We start from the raw sequence: 12,146 nt of genomic DNA, 5'->3' as shown, positions 1-12,146 counted from the left end.
TGTGTCCTCTCTCCGCTGCTCTTCTCTCTCTACACGAACGACTGCACCTCAGCGAACCCGACTGTCAAACTCCTGAAGTTTGCAGATGACACCACTGTCATCGGCCTCATCAAGGACGGTGACGGGTCTGCATATCGACAGGAAGCGGAGCGGCTGGAGCTGTGGTGCGGCCGACACAACCTGGAGCTGAACACGCTCAAGACTGTAGAGATGATCGTGGACTTCAGGAGGCATCCTTCGCCACAGCTGCCCCTCACGCTGTCCAGCTGCCTTGTGTCAACCGTCGAGACCTTCAAGTTCCTGGGAATTACAATCTCCCAGGACCTGAAGTGGGCGACCAACATCAACTCCGTCCTCAAAAAGGCCCAGCAGAGGATGTACTTCCTGCGGCTTCTGAGAAAGCATGGCCTGCCACCGGAGCTGCTGAGACAGTTCTACACAGCGGTCATCGAATCAGTCCTGTGTTCTTCCATCACAGTCTGGTTTGGTGCTGCTACAAAAAAGGACAAACTCCGACTGCAACGGACAATCAAAACTGCTGAAAGGATTGTCGGTACCCCCCTACCCACCCTTGAGGACTTGCACGCTGCCAGAACTAAGACAAGGGCGTGCAAAATCCTCTCGGACCCTCCCCACCCTGGTCACCAGCTCTTCCAGCTCCTTCCCTCAGGTAGGCGCTACCGATCAATGCAAACTAGAACTAGTAGACATTCCAACAGCTTCTTCCCTCTTGCAATCAACTTCTTGAACAGCTAACTTACAATTCCATTACAACAAGCTGGCAATTTTTTGACTTGAGTTCGTTGTCACATTTCTGTATTATGTATTACTCGTGCACTCACTGTAGTTGTCTCGCCGTGCTGCACTATTTGCATATAGTGGCCACTCATGCCAGAGTAGCATCTGCTCCATTTGCACACTGATTGAGGAGTATCTGTAACATTTGCACAACCATTGTCCCAGATTATCGCAGTACTCGTCACTTTAAACCGCATACACTCCTTGAAGTCTCAGTGCCCTTTGCACAATGGTCATTGCACCGGACTATTGCGATATTAGCCATTCGAACTGAGGACTCTGCATCTTTTTGCACAATTGTTGTTTGTTGTTGTTTTTTGTCAATGTCTTTATGTCTCCAAAGTGTTCTGTAAATTGACTGTCTGTTGTACTAGAGCGGCTCCAACTACCGGAGACAAATTCCTTGTGTGTTTTGGACATACTTGGCAAATAAAGATGATTCTGAACGAAATGGAAAAAAAAAACCCAGACTCACCCCTCATTATTCTCAGGGACTTTAACAAAGCTAAACTCAACCACGAACTCCCTAAATACAAGCAGCACATCGACTGTCCTACCAGGGACAAAAATACTTTAGACCACTGCTACACTATGGTAAAAAACGCATACCGTGCTATACCTCGTGCAGCCCTGGGCTCGTCTGATCACTGCTTAATTCACTGAATACCGAGGTACAGGCAAGAATTTAAATGCGCGAAGCCTACAGTGAAAACAGTGAAAAAGTGGACCAATGAAGCAAAGATGGAACTTCAAAGCTGTTTAGACTGCACAGACTGGAGTGTCTTTGAAAATTCAGCTGGCAGCCTGGATGAATATACAGACACTGTCACATCCTATATCAGTTTCTGTGAAGAGGTTTGTGTACCAACAAAATCATTTCGCACATTCAACAACAACAAGCCGTGGTTCACTGCTAAACTTAAGCAGCTTCGCCAAGCTAAGGAGGACGGATATCAGAGCGGGGACAGGGCCCTGTATAATCGAGCAAGAAACCAGCTGACTAAAGAAATTAACATTGCAAAGAGGATCTATGCAGCAAAGTTGGAAAATCAGTTTTGCGCAAACGACTCTAAATCAGTCTGGCATGCATTCCAATCGCTGACTAATTACAAGCGACGATCCCCCCAAGCTGAGAACAATAGCACACTAGCCAACGACTTAAATACCTTCTACTGCAGATTTGAAAAGGACAGTTTCACACCACACACCCACCTGGCCGCACCAGTGACCACAATCACACCTCTGACTTCTGCGTTAACCATCCATGAACAGGATGTGAGACGCATCTTCAAACAAACAAAAGATTAACAAAGTGGCAGGCCCGGACCATGTGTCCCCATCCTGCCTCAAAGTCTGCGCGCTCCAGTCTTCACTCAGATCTTCAATAGATCTCTGGAAATGTGCGAAGTTCCATCCTGTTTCAAACGCTCCACCATCATTCCAGTCCCCAAGAAACCTGCAATCTCGGGTCTGAATGACTACAGGCCTGTCGCTTTGACATCTGTGGTCACGAAGTCCTTTGAACGTCTCGTGCTGGACCACCTCAAGAGTGTCACAGGTCCCCTGCTGGACCCCCTGCAGTTTGCCTACCAAGCGAACAGGTCTGCGGATGATGCAGTCAACATGGGACTGCACTTCATCCTAGAACACCTCGACAGTGCAGGGACCTACGCGAGGATCCTGTTCGTGGACTTCAGCTCAGTGTTCAACACCATCATCCCTGAACTCCTTTCATCCAAGCTTCTCCACCTCAGCGTCTCACCTACCATCTGCCAGTGGATTTACACCTTTCTGACGGGCAGGACACAGCAGGTCAGGCTGGGGGAGGCCACCTCATCCACATGCAGCATCAGCACTGGGGCGCCCCAAGGTTGTGTCCTCTCTCCGCTGCTCTTCTCTTTCTACACAAACAACTGCACCTCAGCGAACACGACTGTCAAACTCCTGAAGTTTGCAGATGACACCACTGTGATCGGCCTCATCAAGGACGGTGACGAGTCTGCATATCGACAGGAAGCGGAGCGGCTGGAGCTGTGGTGCGGCCGACACAACCTGTAGCTGAACATGCTCAAGACTGTAGAGATGATCGTGGACTTCAGGAGGCATCCTTCGCCACAGCTGCCCCTCACGTTGTCCAGCTGCCTTGTGTCAACCGTGGAGACCTTCAAGTTACTGGGAATTACAGTCTCTCAGGACCTGAAGTGGACGACCAACATCAACTCCGTCCTCAAAAAGGCCCAGCAGAGGATGTACTTCCTGCGGCTTCTGAAAAAGCATGGCCTGCCACCGGAGCTGCTGAGACAGTTCTACACAGCGGTCATCGAATCAGTCCTGTGTTCTTCCATCACAACCTGGTTTGGTGCTGCTAAAAAAAAGGACAAACTCCGACTGCAATGGACAATCAAAACTGCTGAAAGGATTGTCGGTACCCCCCCTACCCGCCAGAACTAAGACAAGGGCGTGCAAAATCCTCTCGGACCCTCCGCACCCCGGTCACATTTCAAATTGTTCTGTGGTCCGACGAGTCCACATTTCAAATTGTTTTTGGAAAAGCCATTTATCATCAACACCCAGAAACGCCGCCGGCTTCTCTGGGCCCGAGCTCATCTAAGATGGACTAATGCAAAGTGGAAAAGTGTTCTGTGGTCCGACGAGTCCACATTTCAAATTGTTTTTGGAAACTATGGACGCCGTGTCCTCCGGGCCAGATCGTGTCCTCCGGGCCAGATCTTTTCCAGCTCCTTCCCTCAGGTAGGCGCTACCGATCAATGCAAACTGGAACTAGTAGACATTCCAACAGCTTCTTCCCTCTTGCAATCAACTTCTTAAACAGCTAACCTATAATTCCTTTACAACAAGCTGGCAATTTTTTGACTTGAATTCGTTGTCACATTTCTGTGGGGCCAAATATGTATTACTCGTGCACTCACTGTAGTTGTCTCGCCATGCTGCACTATATGCATATACTGGCCACTCATGCCAGAGTAGCATCTGCTCCATTTGCACACTGATTGAGGAGTATCTGCAACATTTGCACAACCAACATTGTCCCAGATTATCGCACTACTCGTCACTTTAAACCGCATACACTCCTTGAAGTCTCGGCGCCCTTTGCACAATGGTCATTACACCGGACTATTGCAATATTAGTCATTCGAACTGCTCTAAGTGCTAGTGCAATTGTGCATCTTTTTGCACAATTGTCAAAAAAAAAAAGAGTACCTGCATTACCAGATAACAAGCAACCCTTTACTGCTCAGTGAATTTTTTTTTGTCAATGTCTTTCTGTCTCCAAAGTGTTCTGTAAATTGACTGTCTTTTGTCGTACTAGAACAGCTCCAACTACCGGAGACAAATTCCTTGTGTGTTTTTGGACATAATTGGCAAATAAAGATGATTCTGATTCTGATTCTGATGATTGGGTATAAAAGGAGCGTCCCTGATTTGCTCAGTCGTTCACAAGCAAAGATGGGGCGAGGTTCCCCTCTTTGTGAACAAGTCCATGAGAAAATAGTCGAACAGTTTAAGGACAATGTTCCTCAATGTACAATTGCAAGGAATTTAGGAATTTCATCATCTACGGTCCATAATATCATCAAAAGGTTCAAAGAATCTGGAGTAATCACTGCATGTAAGCGGCAATGCCGAAAACCAACATTGAATGCCCGATCCCTCAGGCGGTACTGCATCAAAAACCAACATCAATGTGTAAAGGATATCACCACATGGGCTCAAGAACACTTAAAAAAAAAACAATGTCAGTAAATACAGTTCGGCGCTACATCCGTAAGTGCAACTTAAAACTACTATGCAAAGCAAAAGCCATTTATCAACAACACCCAGAAACGCCGCCGGCTTCTCTGGGCCCGAGCTCATCTAAGATGGACTGATCCAAAGTGGAAAAGTGTTCTGTGGTCCGACGAGTCCACATTTGAAATTGTTTTTGGAAATTATGGACGCCAGAGGAAAAGAACCATCCGGACTGTCATGGACGCAAAGTTCAAAAGCCAGCATCTGTGATGGTATGGGGCTGTGTTAGTGCCAATGGCATGGGTAACTTACACATCTGTGAAGGCACCATTAATGCTGAAAGGTACATAGAGGTTTTGGAGAAACATATGCTGCCATCCAAGCAACATCTTTTTCATGGACGACCCTGCTTATTTCAGCAAGACAATGCCAAACCACATTCTGCACGTGTTACAACAGCGTGGCTTTGTAGTAAAAGAGTGCGGGTACTAGACTGGCCTGCCTGTAGTCCAGACCTGTCTCCCATTGAAAATGTGTGGCGCATTATGAAGCGGAAAATATGACAAAGGAGACCCCAGACTGTTGAACAGCTGAAGCTGTAAATCAAGCAAGAATGGGAAAGAATTCCCCCTACAAAGCCTCAGTTCCCAAACGTTTATTGAATGTTGTTAAAAGAAAAGGTGATGTAACACAGTGGTAAACATGACCCTGTCCCAGCTTTTTTGGAATGTGTTGTATAAAATTCAAAGTAAATGATTATTTGCGAAAAACAATAAACTTGATCAGTTTGAACATTAAATATCTTGTCTTTGTAGAGTATTCAATTAAATATAGGTTGAACATGATTTGCAAATTATTGTATTCTGTTTTTATCTGTTTAACACAACGTTGGGGTTGTAGTTAAAATAAAGGTTTTCACATCTCACATGCTGTAAGTACATTTAAACTTATTAAAACACACTTATTAATGTGTGCGTTACCACCTGTTCTCACTCTCACTTGCATAGATTTCCAAATAAGAAATAAGTGTGCATGCTTCAAGCTATTTGAAAAGTAAAACATAATTGTTATTGCCAATTATTTACAATGCCCGTTGTGACAAGGTATCACGTTCGCCTAACACGCGAAAGGTCCCTGGTTCGATACCGGGTGGAAACAGCTTTTCTTGCTTGTCAGGCAGCTGTTGTACGTGGTGTGCTGGTGATGTTCTGCAGTGAATTTTACCATAACTTAGTGGTGTGCATGTGCACCTCATGTGTGAAAGGTTCCTTGTTCAAATCTTAGTATGAGCAAGGACTGGTTATTGTTATTATTATTTTTAAAATTAATTTGCCTTGAAAAACAGCTTTGATAAAAACCTTCTCCCCTGCTCGGACACCGTGAATAGTTCTTCCAGTGAAGTGAGAATCAGGATCAAAAGGCTGCGTGTGAAGATTCTCAACTTTTGTGTGTGTGTGTGTGTGTGTGTGTGCGTGTGTGTGTGTGTATCTTGAAAACTGCGTTCCGTTTGTCTCAAAAATAAATGCGCTGATCTACAAATGCACCATCAACAATGCACAGCACAATTGAATATTTACAAATGCTAAGTTATGATAAATGCACACCATCCATCCAGCCATCCATCCATTTTCTACCGCTTATCCGAGGTCAGGTCGCGGGGGCAGTAGCTTTAGCAGGGACGCCCAGACTTTCTTCTCCCCAGCCACTTCATCCAGCTCGTTGCCAGGCCAGCCGAAGGATGTACTCTCTCCAGGGTGCCCTTGGTCGTCCCCTGGGTCTCCTCCCGGTGGGACATGCCCGGAACATCTCAGGGACCGAACAGCCCGTATCAGGGGGTTCAGTACCCCATACTCCCAAAACCTCACCAGGGAGGCGTCCGCGAGGCATCCGAATCAGATGCCCCAGCCACTTCATCTGGCTCCTCTCGATGTGGAGGAGCAGCGGCTCTACTCTATCTCACCCTATCTCTAAGGGAGAGCCCGGATACCCTGTGGAGGAAACTCATTACGGCCGCTTGTATCAGGAATCTTGTTCTTTCGGTCACGACCCACAGCTCGTGACCATAGGTGAGGGTAGGAACGTAGATCGACCCGTAAATCGAGAGCTTCGCCTTTCGGCTTAGCTCCTGCTTTACCACAATGGATCGATACAAAGTCCGCATCACTGCAGACGCTGCACAGATCCACCTGTCGATCTCCCGTTCCATTCTTCCCTGGCCCTGATACGGGCTGTTCGGTACCTCTATGACCAAAGTCAGAGTTTGGTCCGCATATCCGGCAGTAAGTCGGACTCGTTTCCGGTGAGGGTTGGACTCCGCCAAGGCTGCCCTTTGTCACTGATTCTGTTCATAACTTTTATGGACAGAATTTCTCAGTGCAGCGGACCCGTAGAGGGGGTCCGGTTTGGTGGCCTCAGTATTGCATCTCTGCTTTTTGCAGATGATGTGGTTCTGTTGGCTTCATCAAGCCGTGATCTCCAACTCTCACTGGAGCGGTTCGCAGCTGAGTGTGAAGCGGCTGGGATGAGAATCAGCACCTCCAAATCTGAGACCATGGTCCTCAGTCGGAAAAGGGTGGCGTCCTCTCTCCGGGTCGGGGATGAGATCCTTCCCCAAGTGGAGAAGTTCAAGTATCTTGGGGTCTTGTTCACGAGTGAGGGAAGAATGGAACTTGAGCTCGACAGGCGGATCGGTGCAGCCTCTGCAGTGATGCGGACTTTGTATCGATCCGTTGTGGTAAAGATGTCATGAACGGAACAAACCATAGGACCCAAAAATGCACGACTCCAAAAAAAATGGATAGTTTAAAAAAAAGAGGTTTAATATACAGGCAGAGGTCGGTACACAGGCAGGCAATCCAAAAAAGGCTACAGTATCCAAAAACATGAGGCACAAAGGCGAGGTCGATAATCGGAACAGGGTCTAGTCTTACTGTGAATCTTTGACATGGGAAGAAGGAATGCTGGAACGTGACGACAAGGTACAACGAACTGGCGACGAAAAAGAATGAGACACGAGGTTAAATGCAATGGGTAATTCGGGTGAACGAGGCACAGGTGGTGAAGATGCTCTCAGGAGCAGGTGTGTGTGAAACAGGGGGAAGACAAAAACCGGAACACACACCCATGACAGTACCCATCCTTAACTGCCGGCCCCAGACGGCCCCGGAACCCCTGGATGCGCAACATGGAAGTCCCGAATAAGCGAGTCATCCACGATAAACGCAGACGGCACCCACGAACGTTCCTCAGACCCGTAGCCCTCCTAGTCCACCAGATATTGAAACCCCCTCTCCCTCCGACGAGACGACAACAGCCGCCTCATAGAGAAGACAGGGCCTCCATCCACAAACCGGGGGTGAGGAGGGGGCCTGGAAGGCGGGACCAGAGGGGACTCCCGGGCGGGCTTGAGCAGGCTGACGTGAAAAGTAGGGTGGACCCGCATCGACTTAGGGTTGATTATCTTTGTGATGGGGAAGGGCCCAATGAACCTGGGAGCGAGCTTCCGGGACTCCACCCGGAGTGGAATATGCTTGGTGGAGAGCCAAACTCGCTTACACACTTTGTAGTTCGGGGCCGATGTCCTCCTACAGTCAGCTGGGGTCTTGTAGGACCGTCCCTGGCGCAGCAGCATCTGGCGGGCTCGCTCCCAGGTCCTCCTGCAGCGTCTCACCAATGTCAATGCCACTGGAACTGTGGACTCTGGGGCTGTGGCAGGAAATAGAGATGGTTGGTAACCATGCACAACGTGAAAAGGCGATAGACCAGTGGATGCAGAGGGGAGGGAATTGTGAGAGAACTCGACCCAAACCAGCTTCTGAGACCAGGATTGTGGCTCCTGTGAAGCGAGACATCGGAGCCCAGTCTCCAGGTCCTGGTTCAGCCTCTCGGTTTGTCCGTTGGTTTCAGGATGAAACCCAGATGACAGACTGACAGTAGCACCCATTACACTGCAAAACTCCTTCCAAAATCGTGAAATGAATTGGGGGCCCCTATCAGATACCACATTCTTGGGAAAACCATGAAACTTGAATACCTGGTTAATCATCAACTCGGCACTTTAGCTGAGGGGAGTTTCGGAAGTGCAATGAAGTGTGCCATCTTAGAGAATTGGGCAGCTGTGGCCCAATAGTTAAGATCCTTACCTGCCACCGTGGGGGACCTAGGTTCAAGACCCCGACTGGACTATCTGCCAACATCCCCCTGATTCACGGCTGTGGTGTCCTTGAGCAAGACACTGATACCCCGAAATGCTCCCTGGGCGCTTCAGCTTCCCCCTGCTCCAGTGTGTTCCACTAACATGTGTATGTGTTCACTGTGATGGGTTAAATGCAGAGAACAAATTTCGTGTGCATGCATGCATGCATGCATGTTCACGACAATAAAAGATGATTCTAAAAAAATTCTATTTTAAAATCTGTGAGAATGGTGGTATTACCTTTAGAGGCCGGTAATCCTGTCACAAAGTCTACGGAAATGTCTGACCAAGGGCGTTGTGGTATTGGCAGGGGTCGCAACTCCCCAGAAGGACGTTGACGAGAGGGCCTTTTAGCAGCACATACCTGACAAGCATTGACGTAATCGATAACATCCCTCCTAACATTAGGCCACCAAAAGCGCTGTTCGACCACAGATTGCGTTTTGGCAATGCCTGAGTGACATACGGGATGGTTAGTGTGAGCCCAGTGGATGACTCTTCCCCTTAAGATCGGAACCACATAAAGCCTGTTTTAAGGGCAATCTTCAAGGCTAAGAGTGTTCTTCAGAGCCTCTTTAACCGCAGTTTCAACGTCCCAAACAAAAGCAGAAATGAAACATGACTTGGGCAAAATAGTCTTAGGGTCGGACAATGAATTCTCTTCACAGAAAATACGTAATAAAGCATCTGGTTTACCATTCTTAGAACCAGGTCGGTAGGATAACATGAAATTAAATCTAGTGAAGAACAGAGCCCATCTAGCCTGCCTCGCATTTAATCTTTTAGCAGATTTAATATACTCAAGGTTCTTGTGATCTGTCCATACTAAAAACGAAGTCTGTGCCCCCTCTAGCCAGTGCCTCCACTCCACCAAAGCCACCTTGACCGCCAGCAGTTCACGATCACCTATGTCATAATTTCTATCGGCTGGAGTCAGTTTTTGAAAGAACAGGATCATCTGGCACAGTGACCAGAACAGGACCCAGCGGGAAGAACATGGTGTCACCCTGGACACCACCAAACTGCCTCCCACCGTCCTCAGCCTGCCAACCATACCTACCCTCCTCCAGTAAGCCCTATCGTTAAGTCTTTTCTGTCCTTTTCATCTGTGCCCCCCACTTGTCCTAGTTATTCACCATGTTCCACGTCTTACTCACAGGTCATAGTTTGTTTCCAGTTTTAGATATTCAAGTGTGTCTTTGTTACTTTGGTTTTGTTGTTATCTGTTGTGGGACTTTGTTTAGTTTTGCTTTATCCAATATCCTTGTTTGCCATTTTTGAAGATTAAATAATATTTTTTGAGACTCCCGCACTCCTGCCTTGCCTCTCTGCTTCCCTGCACTTGGGTCCTCCATGTTCTTGCCTTGCGTTCCGCGCCTTCGCCCTAACCACGAACGTGACAAAAGAAGGCGCTAAGCCGAAGCTCTTGATTTACTGGTCGATCTACGTTCCTACCCTCACCTATGGTCACGAGCTGTGGGTCGTGACCGAAAGAACAAGATCCAGGATACAAGCGGCCGAAATTAGTTTCCTCCACATGGTTTGCGTTGACAGTGTTGCATGAGTTAGCGTGACGCAGACATTTCAGGTGAACGTAACAAATACAGCATTCTGAATTGGGTTTAATACCACATGCAAAACTGCACACGAGCTTGCCAGGAGTTGAACCTAGAATCTTCTGATCCATAGTCAGACGCATTATCCATTGCGCCACTAGCCCCACAAAAGTATTGGGCCCTCTGCAAGCCCCTGTGGATGATTTTTACTGTCCCACAAACCAAACGGCAGCACTAAAAAAAGTCATCGCAGGGGCTCATTTCTGCCGTGACCCGGATTTGAACCGGGGTTGCTGCGGCCACAACGCAGAGTACTAACCACTATACGATCACGGCTTGGGTAGGTAGAACCTGGCACGAAAGTTGTCTGTCTAAAACTGTTGGCTGTACCAAGGCTGAAAGGAAACCCTGCATGATGCTGAGCCAGGACGACAGTGAATTAATGTGAAGGGCATGATAGGTATTAAACTGTCGATCAAGTGAAACATCTCAACATTTTACTGTATTGATAAGAATATTAATCAACATTTAATACAGATTACCATTTCAACCGCTTTCATGATCACATCTTGTGTGGTGATGAAATGTGCCACTCATGTCACTCTCCACTTTGTCATATTTTTTTAGATTATAAATGATGAACTCATCAGAGGGACAGCCGAGGTTCGATGTTTTGGAGACAAAGTTAGAGAGAGCAAACTCTGATGGTTTGGACACGTCCAGAGGAGAAATAGTATATTGGTAGAAGGATGATGAGGATGGAGCTGCCAGGCAAGAGAGCGAGAGGAAGACCAAAGAGAAGGTTGATGGATGTCGTGAGGGAAGACATGAGGGCAGTTGATGTTCGAGAGGAGGATGCAGGAGATAGGCTTACATGGAAAAGGATGACGCGCTGTGGCGACCCCTAAAGGGACAAGCCCAAAGGAAAAGAAGACCATCTCATCAAAACACTTTGACAAGACAATATAAATACAAATATTCTGTTTGAGAATGAGTCATATGGAAAATATTCAGTAAAATAGAATAGATTTGAATCGAAACTTTATTCGTCTGACACCAGAGATGACAGAAATTTGTCTTTGACAGGTCTCATACATTAAAAAGGGGCAAGACAACAGCACACAGGAAGAATAGGTACAGTTGAACAAAATAAAAATAAATAAAACACGTACATTGATACTTAAAGGACAAGGAAAAGGACCCAGAGCAGATCATGTCCCTCGGGGAGTCCTGTGGGGGGTGCTTAGGAAGTATGGGGTCCCTCTGATACGGGCTGTTCGATCCCTGTACGACCGCTGTCAGAGTTTGGTCTGCATTGCCGGCAGTAAGTCTGAGTCGTTTCCGGTGAGGGTTGGACTCCGCCAAGGCTGCCCTTTGTCACCGATTCTGTTCATAACTTTTATGGACAGAATTTTTAGGTGTCGAGGAGGTCCGGTTCGGTGGCTTCAGTCTTGCATCTCTGCTTTTGCAGATGATGTAGTTCTGTTGGCTTCATCAGGCCGTGATCTCCAACACTCACTGGAGCGGTTCGCAGCAGAGTGTGAAGCTGCTGGAATGAGAATCAGCACCTCCAAATCTGAGATCATGGTCCTCAGTCAGAAAAGGGTGGAGTGTACTCTCCAGGTCGGGGATGAGATCCTTCCCCAAGAGGAGGAGTTCAAATATCTTGGGGTCTTGTTCACGAGTGAGGGAAGAATGGAACGGGAGATCGACAGGCGGATCGGCACAGCGTCTGCAGTGATGCGACTATGTATCGATCCGTTGTGGTGAAAAAGGAGCTAAGTCGAAAGGCGAAGCTCTCGATTTACCGGTCGATCTACATTCCTACCCTCACCTATGGTCACAAG

The 12,146-nt window shown here is 47.6% G+C and overlaps 1 non-coding gene across 1 annotated transcript; it reads right to left on the bottom strand.

Moving 5' to 3' along the window:
- Positions 1–10,563: 10,563 nt before the first annotated feature.
- On the bottom strand, positions 10,564–10,635 carry trnah-gug (transfer RNA histidin (anticodon GUG)). Its single transcript has one exon. It is a non-coding gene; the product is annotated as a tRNA-His (tRNA).
- Positions 10,636–12,146: the final 1,511 nt, after the last annotated feature.

Source organism: Phyllopteryx taeniolatus, unplaced genomic scaffold, assembly GCF_024500385.1.
Source record: "Phyllopteryx taeniolatus isolate TA_2022b unplaced genomic scaffold, UOR_Ptae_1.2 contig_33, whole genome shotgun sequence".
NCBI lineage: Eukaryota > Metazoa > Chordata > Actinopteri > Syngnathiformes > Syngnathidae > Phyllopteryx > Phyllopteryx taeniolatus.
The sequence above is the reverse complement of the archived record's forward strand: the minus strand, read 5'-3'. Positions and strand labels throughout refer to the sequence as shown.